This window comes from Papio anubis, chromosome 8, assembly GCF_008728515.1.
Source record: "Papio anubis isolate 15944 chromosome 8, Panubis1.0, whole genome shotgun sequence".
NCBI classification, from domain to species: Eukaryota; Metazoa; Chordata; class Mammalia; order Primates; family Cercopithecidae; genus Papio; species Papio anubis.
In genome coordinates this window covers 78,810,473-78,828,410 of record NC_044983.1, presented here as the reverse complement: position 1 = coordinate 78,828,410, position 17,938 = coordinate 78,810,473, and positions in this window count along the sequence as shown.

Below are 17,938 nucleotides of genomic sequence, written 5' to 3'. Positions count from 1 at the left end.
AACATCACACCTAGAAGAACTAGTAAAACAAGAACAAATCAACCACAAAGATAACAAAGGAAACAAAATAACCAAAATCAAAAGTGGACTGGATGAAACTGAGATATGAATACCATACAAAAGACCAAGAAACTGAAAGCTGGTTGTTTGAAAGAATTAATAAGATTAATAGAACACTACCCAGACTAATGAAAAGAGAGAAGATCCAGATAAACAAAATCAGAAATGAAAAACAGAACATTACCACTGAAGCCACTGAAATTAAAAAATAGATACCCTCAGAGACTGTTATGAACACCTTTATGAACACAAACTAGAAAACTCACAAGAAATTAATAAATTCCTGTAAATGTGCAACCTCCCAGAATTGAACCAGGAAGAAATTAAAACCCTGAAGATACCAATAATGACTTCCACAACTAAATTGGTAACAAAAAGCCTACCAACCATAAAAAGCCCTGGACCATTTGAATTCTCGGACAAATTCTACCAGTTGTAAAAAGAAAAGTTGTTATCAATCCTACTGAAAATATCCCCATAAAAGTAAATAAATAAGGAGTGACTCTTCCCTGACTAATTCTGTGAGGCCAGCATCATTCTAATACCAAACCCTGGCAGAGACACAACCTAAAAAGAAAACTTTCAGGCTAATATCATTGATAAACATAGATGCAAAAATCTTCCACACAATACTCGAAAACCAAATCCAGGAAGACATCAAAAAGCTAATGAGCCATGATCAAGTAGGATTTATCCCTAAGATGCAAGGTTGTTTCAATATACACAAATCAATAAATATGTTTCATCACATAAACATAACTAAAACAAAATCCAAATGATCATCTCAACAGATGCAGAAAAGGCTTTCAACGAAATTCAATATCCCCTTCATGAGAAAAACTCTCAAAAATTAGTCATAGAAGGAACATGCATCAAAATAATAACCATTTATTACAAACCCATAGCCAATATCATCCTCAATGGGCAAAAGCTGGAAGCATTCCTCCTGAAACTCAGGACAAGACAAAGATGCCCACTCTAACCACTCCAATTCAATGTAGTACTATAAGTCCTAACCAGAGCAATCAGGAAAGAAAAGAAACAAAGGCATCCAAATATGAGATATGATATGATTCTATACCTAGAAAACTCTGAAGATGTCTTAAAAAATAGTAGAATAGGTAGATGACTTCAGTAAAGCTTCAGGATACAAAAATCAGTGTACAAATGTAAGGAGCACATCTATACAACAATAATATTCAAACTGAGAGCTAAATCAAGAATGCCACCCCACTCACAACATACACCCACACACACAATACGATACCTAGGAATACATTAAACCAAGTAGGTGGAAGTTCTGTACAACAAGAATTACAAAACACTGCTCAGAGAAATCAACAATGACACAAACAAATGGAAAAACATTACATGCTCATGGATAGAAAGAAGCAGTATCATTAAATGGCCTTAATGCCCAAAGCAATTTACAGATTCAATGCTATTCCTATCAAATTACCAATGACATTTTTCATAGAATTAAAAAATGATTATTCTAAAATTCATGTGGAAACAAACAGGGGCCTAAATAGCTAAAGCAATCATAAGTAAAAAGAACAAAGCCAGAACATCACACTACCCAACTTCAAACTCTACTACAAGGCAATAGTAACCAAAACAGCATGGTACTGGTACAACAGACACATATATCAATGGATCAAGTTAGAGGACTTAGAAATAAAGCCAAACATCTACAACTATCCGATCTTCAACAATGTCAATAAAAAAAAGCAACTGGGAAGGGGACTCCCTATTCAAAAATGTTGCTTCAATAACTCACTAACCATATCCAGAAGATTGAAATTAGACCACTTCCTTTTACTATATACAAATATCAACTCAAGACAAATTAAATAATTAAATGTAAAACCAAAAACAATAATAACTCTAGAAGAAAACTTACAAAATATCATTCTGGACATAAGCCCTGGCAAAGATTTCATGACGAAGACACCCAAACCAATTATAACAACAACAACAATTGACAAATAGGACCTAATTATACTAAAGAGCATCTGCACAGCAAAACAAATTATCAATAGAGTAAAAACAGTACCTTCAGAAGGGCAGAAATATTTGCAAACTAGCATCTGACAAAGGTCTAACATCCAGTAGCTATAAGGAAATTAAACAAATTAACAAGCGAAAAACATTAAAAAGCCATTAAAAAGTGGGCAAAGGACATGAACAGACACTTCTCAAAAGAAGACATACTTGCAGCCAACAAATAAATATAAAAAATTATCAACATCAGTAATCATTAGAGAAATGGAAATCAAAACCACAATGAGACACCATCTTGCACCAGTCAGAAGTTATAGTTTAACATAACTATATGTTAAAAATAACATATAGTAGTGTGGTTGTGGACAAGAGGGAATGCTTATACACTGCTGGTAGGAATATAAATTACATTAGCCACTGTAGAAAGCAGTGTGGAGATTTCTCAGGGAACTTAAAACAGAGCTACCATTCAACCCAGCAATCCCATTACTTTATATACACCCAAAGGGATATTGATTGTTTTATCATAAAGACACACGCATGTGTATACTCATCACAGCTCCATTTACAAGGGCAAAGACATGGAATCAGCCTAGGTCCCCATCAGTGATGGACTGGCTAAAGAAAATGTAGTACATCGGCCGGGTGTGGTAGCTCATGCCTCCAATCCTAGCACTTTGGGAGGCCAAGGTGTGGGGATCACCTGACGTCGGGAGTTCGAGACCAACTTGACCCATCTCTACTTAAAATACAAAATTCACTGGGTGTGGTAGCACATGCCTGTAATCCCAGCTACTCGGGAATCTGAGGCAGGAGAATCGCTTGAACCCGGGAGGCGGAGGTTGTGGTGAGCCGAGATCGCACCATTGCACTCCAGCTTGGGCAACAAGAGCAAAACTCCATCTCTAAATAAATAAATAAATAAATAAATAAATAAATAAATAAAATGTAGTACATACACACCATGGAAAACTACACATCCATATAAAAGAATGAAATTGTGTTCTTTGGAGCAACGTAGATGGAGCTGGAGGTCATTATCTTAAGTGAATTAACACAGGAACAGAAAACCAAATAGCGTATCTTATCACATTTAAGTGGAAGCTAAATACTGGGTACACATGAGTACAAGGAAGGGAACCATAGACACAGTTACCTACTTGAGAGTGGATAGGAAGTGATGAGGATCAAAAAACTACCTATTAGGCACTACGTTTATTACCTGGGTGATGAAATAATCTGCATGCCAAACTCCAACGACACACAATTCACCCATGTAACAAACCTGTACATGTACCTCAAAACTAAAAATTGGAAAGAAATAAAATGAGAAATGTATCATCAGCAAAGAGAGATAATTTGACTTCTCTTTTTCTATTTAAGTAACTTTTATTTGTTTCTCTTTCCTGATTACTCTGACTTGGACTTCCAGTACCGTATGTGATAGGAGTGATGAGAGTGAACATCCTTGTTTAGTTCCAGCTCTTAGGCGGAATGCTTCCAACTTCATCAGTATGATGTTGGCTGCAGGTTTGTCATAGGGCACCAAGTATATCTTAGCAGGTTTCCTGACTTATTTTTTCAACTATGGTGCCTGCATCACCTATTGACTTTCAGTGTTTTATCTCAAAAGATTCAATATTGTTAAAATGTAAATTCTCCTAATCTACAGAGTTAACGCAATTCCAATTAAAAGTCCAAAGGATTTTTGTAGGTTTTTTTGTAGATTTAGACAATTAAAATTTTATATGGAAAACCAAACTAACCAGATTAGCCAAAAGAAAGAAAACAAAACATTAGAGGTGTCACACTACCTGATTTCAAGACTTTATATTAGTCAAGATCATGTGGGATTGGCAAAGGAAAAGATAAATCAATGAAATAGAATTGACAGTCCAGAAATAAACCTTTGTATTTATGGTAAATTCATTTTTTTTTAAAGGTGTAAATGGAATTCAGTGGAGAAATTATGATATTTTTAAAAAATGATACTGGAACATTTGGACATTCAGATGCATGTAAATTCATACATACATATACACAAAAATACATGCATACCTACATACATACATATGTATGAAGAATAAGCCTAATCTATACTTCACACCTTATACAAAGCGAACTCAAAATGGATCATAAAGTGTAAAGCTAATAAACTTCTAGAAAAAGAAAAAAAAGAAAAGAAATGTCAGAGGATTCAAATATATTCTTGCTTTGTTAATTGAATCAGTACCAATAGCAATTTGTGATTAGACTGTCAAACAAAATCCCTGAAGGGATTTCACACTGTTATATGCTTGGTTTTTATTTGTTGGGATTTTTTTGTTTTTGTTTTTGTTTTTAACAATGTAGATGTAAATTTGTGAATTACAGAAAAGAAGCAGTTTTAACATAAAATGGACAAAATTGATTTCTTTCTCTGCTTACAGAGCTTAATACGAATTTCAATCCATAAACCTTTAAAATGAAACAATAGAAACTCCAACAATTCAGAGTTAATGTAAATGAAAACGGTTATCTTCCAAATCATAGCGTAATAAAATAACCTTGAAACATTGAAAAAAAAAAAAAAAAAAGATCTGTTTGAAGCGTGATGCTTTAGTTGATATTTTAGTTCTTTTCAGTGGTAGAGGTCTTTCCTGGCGACATGTAGTTGTCATGTGCCCAGACCCATTGTAAACTGTTTTTAAGGTACATTTATTATTTAATTCCTTTGGTTTTTGTTTTCTTTTTCTAATTCATTTGTATGGCTTTGATTTTAAAATATATTAACCATTTAGAATTGAGATTAATGAGAAATAACTTTCTGGTACTTGTATTTATTATCTTCTAAAATAGTATAATAAGGTGGTAAAAACACATACACACACACACACACATAAACATACTCACAATGTAGTGTGCAGTGTCATCACAAATCAAATGACAGAATGGACTTATCTATTATACGAAGTTTTCCTAGTGCAAACTTAGAATATAGCTATATTAGTTAAGTTATTAAATAGTTGCTATTTTCCTAAATTGTAATTTAGTATTTTATATTTTTTTAATGAACCAGGTCTCTGAATAACACAGGAAATTGTTTTTAAAACAAATTACATGAGAAACATAGCACTTTTTACTGTCTTTTACATGAATCACTTTGCTCTACATTTAGCTGCATTATTCTGAATGAACAACTGATTTGCTTCTCATTCTAACTCATTCATTGTTCTTATGAATAACGGAAATGTCTTCCAGATTTCTGCAACGGGTTGACTGTAAGTCAAAGGTTGGGATGTGCTGTCATACCTTTTTTTGTGTTGTTTATTTGTTACATGACTTCTTGTAAATTTTTGTACAAAGTTGGGAGTAGTTGTACTAAGAAACGAGAGTTAGATGACATTATACAATGGAATATCAATTTTATTCAATATTTCAATTGGAGAAATACTTTCTGCCATGAGGTACCTTAAATGTCCTCTATATCTTCAAATCCTTGATAGAATCTTTATGTGAAACCTGCACTTCAATAAATGAGTATCACTAGATCATATGCAAGTCACTCATATTGTCGAAAAAGTGGGTTCTACCAATCAAAACTCACCAATTATGTGTTGATATGCTTTTTATCCACAAATTTAAGTGTAAAATAATAATTATGTATGAAACTAGAATAACTGACATCATAAGAAACATACGTAATTTGTAAAAAAACACATAATTTTCCTATCATGTTTGATAGAGTGATATCTAATTGTAACAACATGCATATTGACAATGGCTCATACAAAGTAGGAGTTTTAACTTTCTCACATAACAAGAAATTTGAAAGTAGGGAGTCCAGAGCTAATATTGTAGTTTTAATATGTTACTAGACACTCACATATGTTTACTTTACCTCATATATAATTGTTTGAATTCTAAGAAGAATGAGAAGGGCAAGAGGCAACTGGTAAGTTTGATCCTGTGGTGTATTTGTGAGCCATCTCTAGGAAAGGAGGTGAGGTTAGGGGTAGGGTGAGGATAGTTTCTGATTTGTAGAATTTGTTGGTTCATGTGTAAATATTCCCACTGTGGCTGAATTTAAGTTACTCAATATGATATTACTAAAGGTGGAGTTGTGAAACGATGGGTAAAAATTGTTCCTGTGAGACAGTTATAGCTGGTTTAATGGCAAACCTCTGGCTGTGCCCTCTTTTAATGAGCCTCCTTGGGACCCATGCCAAGAAACTCCTATCTGATTGCTCAAAACTGTGTTCCATAGCCACGGCCACAACAGGGCAGGCTAGAAATTATTACTGCTCCAAAATCAGAGAAAGGAGACATAGTCATCAGGGAGACAGTCAAGTGTCTGCTATACTTGTCTATAGCAAAAAATAAACTAACATCAGAAACATTGCTGAGGGTCTTTTTAAAATAATAATGTATTGTATATTTCAAAATAGCTAAAAGAGAGGACTTTAAATGTTCTCAACACAAAGAAATGATAAAACTTTGAGGTGATGAATATGCTAATTCACCTTATTTGATCATTCCATAATGCATATGTGTATCAAAATATATTGTAGGCCATAAATATATACAATTACAGTTTGACAATTAAAAAGAAAATGAAACAGAAAAGTATTCATCCCTTCCTGTAGACCTGCTGCTCCAGGAACTGGGTTAGGCAGTTGAACAGACATGCATGGGACAAGAAGAGTTGTCCTGCAGGGAGAGTTTCTTCTTTGTATGTTTCCATCCTTTTCACTGCTACAGCAAAATGCTTGAGATTCAGTGATTTATAAAGAACAGAAATTTATTTCTTGCAACTCTAGAGGCTGGGAAGTCCAGGATCAAGGTGGTGGCATTTTGTCTAGTGAGAGAATTTTTGCTGTGACCTTATATGAGAAGTCATCAGAGTAAGCTAGCATGAAGCTTCTTTTAAGGGGCCATAATCCTATCAACAAGGGAGTGGCATTCATGGCCTAATTAACTCTGAAAGCCCTCACCTACTAATACTATCATGTTAGCAGGGCCTAAATTTTGGAGAGTAAACTTTCAAATCATAGCGGAGGGGAAGAAGAAATTCAGAAAGCATGAATTAGGTTACTTCTGTAAAGTGGCAAAAGCAGGCAACATTGAAAGAGGGCAAACAACATATGCATAGTTCAATGCTGGAATATTTCATAAAGCAATAATTACATATGTGGATATAAATATATAAAGAATTATGTCCATATGCTATAAAATATTTGAATCTATGAGATATTTGGATCATAGAAAATATTCTGGTTACCTCTAGTTTTATTATGGCTAAATATTGCTTCTAATAAAGTAATAGAAAATCTTTAAAATAATTTTTTTAATGTCTAGTTGCCTTATACATGTAAATCAGCCAGCAGCAGTGCTGATAAATTGATTTTATTAGTTGAAAATTGCATTATCATCAATTTGTTCTAACTCAATTAAATATCTTTCTCTTTGGAAAGATATTCAATTTAAAAAATTATTTCAAGCATGGAATTGTATGCACCATAACAACTGCAGGTACAAGGTGCTGAAGGACACTAGTACATAAACTAGTCTGGAAGTCATTAAAAGCTTAAATCTTACTTCCTCAGTTTCTATCTATACAGATGCTCATCGATTTATGATAGGGTAACATTCCTAAAAACCTATAGTAAGTTAAAAATACCTAAGTTGAAGAAACATTTAATACATTTAACCTACCAAACATCATAGTTTAGCCTAGCTTACCTTAAATGTGCTCAGAATACTTACATTAGCCTATGTTTAGAAAAAGCCTTGTAATAAAAGCCTATTTTATAATGAAGTGTTGAATATCTCATGAAATTTATTAAATGTTGTATTAATAGTAAAAATCAGTATAGTTGTGCAGGTACCCAAAGTTCAGTTTCTACTGAATGATTATCGCTTTTGTATCACAGTTGAACCACTGTAAATTGAGGACTGTCTATGTTAAAAACAGTTTTTCCCATACAAGTAAAATAATGGAATAAAATTAGATATATATTTCTACTGTGGGCCTTTCTTTATATATCAATAGTCATATTTATATATAATATATACTGCCACAGCAAAAGTGACAAATAATTTTTCTCCTATGTTATTACTATATTTCTTTCAAATTCCCTCTAACAACTTTGATTGTTTCCAATTAATTTTAAGTAATGTGTCTTTTTTTTTTTTTACTATGGTCCCAGTATCTATTGCATTTTTGAGATTATAGCATATGGTTAAAAATGAATGTTGAATGAACGAAAGAAAGACTGAGACAAATGATTGGTAAAGGGTGGTAAGAGTTCTGGATTTATAAAAGGCAAATAAACTGACAAGTAGCTGACAATCCAAGAAAAACTTTTTAAAATTACTAGTAACAGAAAGAGATAGTAACTATAGTATGGTTGTGAACTCAGGACATCCATATTTCTCATTATACAGCCAATGAAGGCTTAATTATTTATACTAATGGATCCTAGATAATTTAAAACAATTTATTACTAAGGCCATGAAATACACTTTTGTACTCCTGGCTGAATGAAGTTTTAACTTTTGGAAAATCACTTTGTTTTTTTCCAGAAATATTCAACTAATGTCTGCCTTCCATTATGTTTTGAAAAGTCAGTAAATGTATGTACACAAGGCTCTTACCACAATACATACAAATACTAGATGGTGAATACAGGTTACTATTGTCATGCTATGCATTGATTCTCAAATTCAAAGAGAGCGAGACATATGATTCAAAAGGAAGTAAAGAGACCCAAATACAGTCTTACAGAGTATCAGACTGATGTGGCCATGATTTTCTATTTAAATTTGTGCTTATATACTAGATATAGTATTTTTATAAATTGTGAATAGTGGCTGTAGATACATATTTACATTATATACCACATAGTATGTTGCTATACTCAATATACACATATACACATAGTATAAAGTTGTTTAGCATGTTTAGTTCTTATATTTACTATAAAGTATGTGTATATGTATGTGTGTGTGTACAATTTAATGTGGGAAATAAAGGAAAATTGGTATGATCCTTGCTGATAAAACATCTTATAAATAAGCGGTTTCAGCAGTTAAACTGTTTTTGTGTGTGTGTGTGTGTCTGTTTGTTTGTTTGTTTAATTCTCCAGTAGCACAATGTACAATGTTGACAACAAAATTTAGCAAATTCTGTCTTTTTCATCCTGAGTCCTGAATAGGAAGACCTAATTATCATGTTAACAAAGAGCATAGCTCGGCCTCATTTTTATCATGCACCACAGTTCACTTTTCCCTTTTTTCCAGGATATCACTAACAACCTCTAGATGTGCTATAAAAATGATACTTTGAGTTTGGCCTTTTGTTTCTATATAGCTACCAGGGAATATCCTGAGATAGCTGGATACCACATCTGCACAACCAAAAGTAGAACTGCAACATCTCATCCAGATATCTCATTCATTAAGTTGAAAATGATTCATAAGTGAATTCACTAAATGACTATTTATTCTCTGTTCTGAAACTACTAAATAAGAAGTCAATATAGTCAGTATACATGGAACTTCAATTATAAATTTACATTTCAGTAAGGACATTCTGTCTATCCCAATGGCTATTTAAAAAAATCATACTATAGCTGCTTTCACAAAGCTGTCCCATAAAATGTTATTGGATATGTAAAGAAAATATATTACCCTTGATGTTTTTCTCTGTATGGAAAATTTTTCCTCTTACAGGCGGCAATTCCTTTAAGATTTTCTTCCAAAAATTACCTCTAAGGACTTGTACAGATTGCATTTCAGGAGATTAAGTCTCTAGGAAAACAAACATTTTTGAAATATTGCAAAACAAGTACAACTCTATACAGCAATAAAACACCACGGTTAAGAAATGGACTGACTTATGGCCTTGTGGACTGGAAAGATAAGTTTTATATCATGCTCCAATGACTACAAAGTTAATCCTGTTGACTTTTTGTATCACTTCAGTGAGGTGCAAGTTTTAGTGTCCCCAGGTAATATGACCAATGTCATTCAATTCACAGTAGTGTATAGACCATATTTTCAGAAAGCATAATTTTAGAAAACAGAGAGAAAATAATTTAAAATCAAATTCTGTACTATAAAAAACGAAACTTATTGATATCATGAATGCCTATGGCTACCATATCAATAATGACTTTAGGTGACCAGGACTTGCTGTTGACATATTGAATAGTATAATATATTATATGTGAAAACATGTCTAAATATCCAAATTAGCCTTGACATTCTCAAAATCCCAAGTCAAACTTTTTAACATCCACCTACTCATTCTTTCACATTATAAATGTTCTTACATCTCTTCCAGTTTAGATATGGCAGTTATTAATAATGCTCACATTTATGACATGTACATTTCATAGTATTGATTTTTTGAAAGATAATTTTATATGAAAATTATTGATAAAGGAATTGTCTTTTATGCTGTCAAAGAAGTTTCCCTGCATTAAGAAGACAGTCTTGCTATTCAGTATGAGTCAGCTTTGTTGATTCCTCCAAAGTATGCTCCCAGTTAACAAGAAAGATTTTGATGTTAAACTGTAAGATTCTTGAGTAATTTTCACTGATTCTTTGTAGTGTCAGTTTTGCTAAAGTTGAATGCAATGCTTCTAACCACAACAGTTATATCTCTTTCTTAATTGCACTATTTCATTACTGTTTAAACTCAAAGAACAGTTGCATACAAAAAAAAAAAAAAAAGACTTTTTTGTGCTTTTCCTTTTTTCCTGTTTTCAGAATTTTAGGTATCAGAATTGAAAGCTATGAGAAAGTCAGTTTTTCTGCCTTGCAGAGATAGTCCTCAAAAGTCTCTAGGGACTACACATTTTATCAATAAAAGCAATTGGCTATCAATATCAGTAACAACTATTGGAGCAGTTGTATTAACCATTAAGAATACAGTAACTTCTGAGAAATGAAAGTAGATAGACTAAGATACCGAGCCTTTGTCCCTCAGGCATGTTGGTTGTTTATTATATACTACATTTGAGGGGAGATGTGTTAGTGACCAGTAGGCTTCCACTTTTTAACAAGGGAAAGGAAACCTGCTTGTTTCTATAGAGACTGTAAAACAAAGAAACAGGAGATAACAAACTTTTATTCCTTGTGTCCTGCAACCATCAGGACAACTGAAAATTATTTCTACCCCATAACTATGGGAATATAACCTAGTATAATGCCATATTTTAAATCATATGTGTATACATATATACATACAAAACCACACATATATCTGTATATGTGTGTATGTGTGTGTGCGTGTATATATATGTATATAATATATATACACACACTCACATTTTTAAAGCATTATTACAAATAGTATCTTCTTTCACTTTAAACACAACAGAAAATTATTTTTTCCATTTTTAGAGATAGGAAATTGAGATTTAAAGAGGTTAAGTCTTTTGCTCCAGTTCACAGAGATAGGTGAATATAATCTATTTTTTCCAATATCTAACATGGGGAAGGAGAATATAATCTATGTTTTCCAAGTTCTAAAACTTATTGCTGCTTTCATCGCATCTCTCTAGACTTTTGGCAGTTACTGAAAACTCACTAATGATAACTATTGTATTCCCCAAAGCAAAGCTTTCTAAGAAAAATATTCTATCACATTAAAGCTAAATTTCTGTACATGCTTCCACAGCCCCCTCTTATTTTGATGAATTTTAATGGGATTCGCAAAATTTAATGTAAAAATAAATTTTAGAATGCATTAATTCACATATCTTTTAGATTACCATTGGGTAATGATAAAAGCATCCTTATGCTACTCTTTACTCTTATTTTTTTGTCTTTAGTTTTCTTAATTTTCAAAAAGTCTCCTCTTTTCGTGACCTTGGCTGCATTTGAAAAATAATTATGATGATATTTAAAGAATAAAAACTAAAATGTAAAGACAACAACAAAATAATCAGGAGTCGGTATGCAAAATGGTATATAAAAGAGTATAAAGAAGAGAAGAATTCAATATGCATTTGAAAAACATAATTAACTCTATGGAAGCATAAGATAGTACCAGGTCTAGTACTTCACTCATAAAACTTTAATCAAGTGCTTATTATGGGCTTGTCATTTGACTAAGGAGCTGGGTAAACAAAGATGAAAAAGACAGCCCACAAACAAAGATGAAAAATTAAACTGTACAGAAAAATGTTCAATCAAGAAAATAGAGACACAGAAAATTTATCTAAGTTACACAGTATTGGAGCAACTATTCAAATCCAAAGCCAAGTGAACTAGGCTTTGAAATTTAACTTTTACATTTGCTCACTACACCAAATAGTAAAGTTTTAAAATATAGTTTTAGGAAATTCACTCCACTGAACTGTGTGTATCACAACTATGTTACCCTAAATAAAATATTGAATATGATAATACCGGAGTTGAAAATCTTTGGAAACTCTTCATATTCATTTTATTGTATCACTCCTCCTTGGGTACAAAAAAAAAAATCTTACTTAAGTTCTGACCTTATCACCTTCATTCACACTGTAACTTGCTCTCTTGTTTAACATTCTCAGGCATAAAACCCTGAGAACCATAGAATGCCCTGTTTCTATGTACCTATAAACATACTGAAGGCTTTGCCGCACTTAAAACAAATAAAAAGAAAATGAAAAAATATCTTTAACCTGTTCCCACCTCTATTAAATTCTTTAGAAGTCTCAATTTAATCACAACTGTGTTTCTTGAGATGGCAGTGTACATTTCTCCCTTGTCTAGCTTAACCCAGAAAAACATGGCTTTGACATGTTTTTGACACTCGAATTTCTGTTTAAATTCCTTTTGTACAAGTCAACAGTGATCTCTAAGCTTCAGAACTACTCTGACATCATCTTTATGTAGCATTTATATTACCAACCCATCATTATTTTTAGATGGAACCTCTTGGAGTCCGTAACATTAGTCCTCCTCAATGTTCTACTTTTCTGAGCATCCGTTTAGTCCATTTCACAAATTTATCCAGTATATTTTACTTTGGTCCCCTTTCCTGCTGAGATGGTAACGCTCTTCCTATGGATCTTGTAAACGGCTTCTACCAGAGTTGTTAACTTTCATGCCAGGACAAATTGCCTGAATGGAAACAAAGTATGACTATTTTTTCCCTTTCCTTTTCTATTAAGAAAGTTATCCTCGATATGAGAGAAAGAGAGAGAGAGAGAGAGAGAGAGAGAGAGAGAGAGAGAGAGAGAGAGATTGAGAGAGAGAGAGAGAGAGCCAAATTAAAAATAAATGTATAGAAAAAATCTCAAAGTTAGATTTCAGAAGTTTTCAGGCAATGACCATTTCACAACCACCTCTACACTAGCCACACTATGAATACAAAAATAAAAACAAAAGTTTAATTTTTGTTATACCAGATAGAGTGACAACTAAACTTTAATAAAAATCCATATATAATTCATTATTTGTAGAGAAACACAGACTTTCTTTTTTAGATTTTATCACACTAATGAAGCCTAATGGTACTCACAGTAAAGTATTCGGGAAAGAATTAACTCATAAGGGCAAGCATCAAGAAAGGATTTTAGTTCAGGATTTTTTAAAAAAGAGCCTGCAGGGCAAGTTGTGAGAGAACTTTCTTATTAAACTATCCTTACCTTTCCCTTTTCTCCTGAAAAATTGGAGAATTTTATTAAAAAAATAATTTACTTTGAGAGTGTCTTACTTCATATTGGTCAGTTTATCTAACCACAGCAATATCATATATAAATATTTCATGAATTTATTTCTAGCAGTTACTCAAATTAGGAAACTATGTCTCCCTCAAATATGTCCTGGCCCTTAGTATCTTTCTTATTTTTCTGAATTTTCTCTTTTCTATAACTGTTGACTTATTACTACCCTCATTTCTGTACTTATATAAGGCTCAGATTATCAAGGTAAAATGGTGATGGGTGTCTGTGGAAATATTGTTTGAAAAATATTATGTTTTGTCTATTTATTAATGCCTAATTTTTTAATTTTGTACTTATATTTTTGTAAAAATATAACACAAAGCAAAACAAATAACCAAACAAAAATAGACAATCACTTCCTCATGACATAGAAGAGCCGAGAACTACAAGGAGAATTTTAATTGAGAAATATTTTTCAATAAAAATATTAACATTCACAAAATTCGAATAAATTACAGCAAGGAAATTAATAATGACTTGATTGATAAAATTTTTGTCATCGCAATTATAACCATTCAACATGGTGTAGAAAATTTTATGATATGAAGCTAACAGCCATATGCAAATGTAAGCCTTAAATAAGATTTAAAAACTGGCAAACAAAAATGTATTCCCAGGCTACACAATACATATTCTATAGTGTCAACTCAGCCTGAGTACAATATGGAGTATGTTGACTGTAGAATCCCAAGAGATAATTTTCTGGAGTTAAAAATAAAAAATTATAAATGGAGATCATTTTGATTTAAGAAATTAACTTATATTGCAACAACCAAATAATTATATTCTAAATTACCTTATACAAGAAAATACCTTAAGGAGCTCTGTGTAACCTCCTCACACTTCATTTGAAATATATAAAATATTCATATTTATCTATGAACTTGGCAATGTATTACTCCTACATTCCTCTGTTTAATTTTTATTCCTTTAATAACAAAATTTTGTTTGGCAAAGTGTCATTTTGTGTCATTACTCAGTAACCCAAAGACTCTGTAAATCTCAGAGAGACATTTCAACAACTTTTATTCTTTCCTACATACATTACTCAGCCTCTGTTGTATAATGCATCCTATGCATCAATAAATTTAAAATTTAGATTAAGCTATTCAATTCATAGAAGCACTTTTGTTTGATTGCTCTTTATAAAATTCAAGATTTCATCATCATGATTTTCAATGGGACAGATCAATAAAAAAAATCCATAACTCACATCTATGGCCTTGCAAAAAATATGCTAAATATATAACAACATAATGACAAAGCAATGAATCATTGTGTTCTATATCTTTGTGCTGAAATCCATTCAGTAGTTTTGTCTACTTCTTTTCTTATATTGAAAACTTCTAATACAACTACATTAATCAAATAACATCTCAAGAAATTGTGCTGATTAATGTAAAAGAGATACTGTACACCTTAATCTCATAATCCAGATTCAGTCAGCCATAATTTTATAAGGTTTATCTATGAAGATATTAAATTGTTTATAATGCAGTATTCTATACAGAAATATTTTTAAATATATATGTATCTGTGGAATAAAATGCTCTAATTAACCAATTATGCAAATAAAAAGACACTTGTTCCATATGTCATTTTTGAGTTAACTATCTTAAAAAAATTACATTTCAAGGATTTTAGAAAGATTAATAACATGCAAAGTTTTTATGAAAAAAATATTTATGCATGTCAAAGAAATGGGGAAATATAGGCACAATTTTTTAGTTAATTTTATCATACAAAAAATTAATATTTTATGACTTTATACAGTGGCTAGAGTTAAAGTAAATCTATCTTGAAGATAAAATAAACACTTGATTAAAATGATCATATTATACATATATTTAGAGTTAGAATTTCATTTATATTTATACACACTGTATTTTAAATAATGTAATCATTTCTATAAATACAAAGCAAACTTGAATTACCAGATACTTTATAAGATAAATTTCAAGTTATCCATTTGCATTTTTGTATTATAAGTAATATTTTAAAATATTGATATTACCTCTCTCCAATTTTTGAAAAGGAAATAGCTAGTGAACATAGCCCTAATCACAGCTGTAGCAGATTTTCTTTTTTTGTTTTTTTTTTTCACTCATCAAAAGGTATTTTTATAAGTAGTATGTGTAATCTCATTCTTAAAAGATTCACTACCTCAGACATTAATTATACACAATAAGGAGATTATTTTTTATGATTTGAGCTGACTTTTTTTATTCCCACCAATTGGTGTCTAGAGAAATAATGTTGTCGTACACTGATTAAAAAGTTGATAAACCTAAAAGTTAAAATTGACTCTTAGCTGAATAAACTACAAAATTATTATTTCAGAAGGGAGCAGTGAATAAATGGATTTATTTTTAGAGTACTCAGCATTCAGGTATATTCTACATTGTTGAGATTAAAGGTAGGATTGAAAGGAGATGAGAAGGGACCAGAAGAACTGACAGGGTTTTGATTACAGCAAGCAACAAGCAGATTTATATGCACTGAAAGCATTCAAGACTGCTGAAGCACAGCTGGCATCATGTATAAAGCTGATGATCATGAATTAAATGAGTGATGGGTGACAGTAATCTAATATGTTCTCAATGCAGTAGTTTTTAACTGTCTTTACTTGAGAGTCTTTTAAAAAATATACTTCTATATTTATTTTAATGATTCCCTTTTGAATACACCTTTATTCACCAAAAGAATTATGATTTACTCCTATATGCCAATATTTCCATCACTGTTTAATTGTGTATTAGAGGACTTTAAAAATATTCTTATTAGCAGTCAAATATTAAATATCATGTTTCTTGTAATTAAGCTTTTTTTCAGATTACACTGAAATTAGCAAAGGCCGGACATGGTGGCTCACACCTGTAATTCCAGCACTTTGGGAGGCTGAGGCAGGCAGATCACTTCAGGTCAGGAGTTCAAGACCAGCCTGACCAATATGGCAAAATCCAGTCTCTATAAAAATACAAAAATTAGCCAGATGTGGTGGTGCATGCCTGTAATCCCAGCTACTGGGAAAGCTGGTGCATGAGAATTGCTTGAACCCAGGAGGTGGAGGGTTGCAGTGAGCCAAGATCCCACCACTGCACTCCAGCCTGGGTGATGGAGCGAGACTCAATCTCAAAAAAAAGAAAGAAAGAAAGAAAGAAAAGAAAGAAAAGAAAGAAAAGAAAAGAAAAGAAGAAAGAGAAAGAAGAAGAAGAAGAAAGAAATTAGAAAAGAAAGTATATTGTACAGACCAACTCCTTAGAGATAAAATGAAATTTAATAGAAAATTTTGTAGTTCTAGAACTCCAGGAAATATTCAAAGTTACAGCCATATGCCTACATATCTAGGGATGTATGTGATGGAAAACTAAATGGCTGTTTCTTGAGATAAAATGGAATAAAAAAAATTTGATGTCCCATTGTGTAGAGGGTTCCATTACTATCCCCATGTTCAGAGATTTACTAAAACTCAAGGGATTCAGCATGTAAGTGTATGCATGGCTAAGATTTATTACAGTGATGTTCTCAGAATACACATCCAGATCATGAAGGGCAAAGACACAGCTCAAGTCCATCTGGAGAAATCTTGTGAAGGCTTCCTTATGCTCCCTCCCTCCAAGAGCAGAGTATACTTTTCTTCCAGTAAAAGAAATGCAAACAAAATGTGTGCAATATTTCTACAGGGAAGCCCATTAGAGATTCATCTTCCAAGGATTTGCTGAGTTCTAGTGATACAACCACTTTCTGTCTAGAAAACAGCAAAATTCCAGATTCCCAGAAGAAAAGCAGGTCTTTTCTGTAAACCATATGGTCAATATTAACCACATTCTTTACACAAAAGGCCTAGGCACAGTGAACAACCCTTATCAGTTAAATGTTGCCTGGAAACACTCTGAAAACCAAGTTCTCAGACTTGCTATGTTAACACTTTTTGGACACTTAACTATTTTTAGAATACATATAAGAGTAGAGAAACTTTATGGTTTTCCATTATAGGCATTTTCACTCTTTTTCAGTTAACTGAGATATAGAAGTCCAGCTGTATTCGTTTCCTAGGGCTACATCATAAAGTGCCACAAACTGGGTGGCTCAAACTAACAGAATGATATTCTTTCACAGTACTGGAGGCTAGAAGTCTGAAATCAAGGTTTCCTAGGGCATGATTGCTCTGA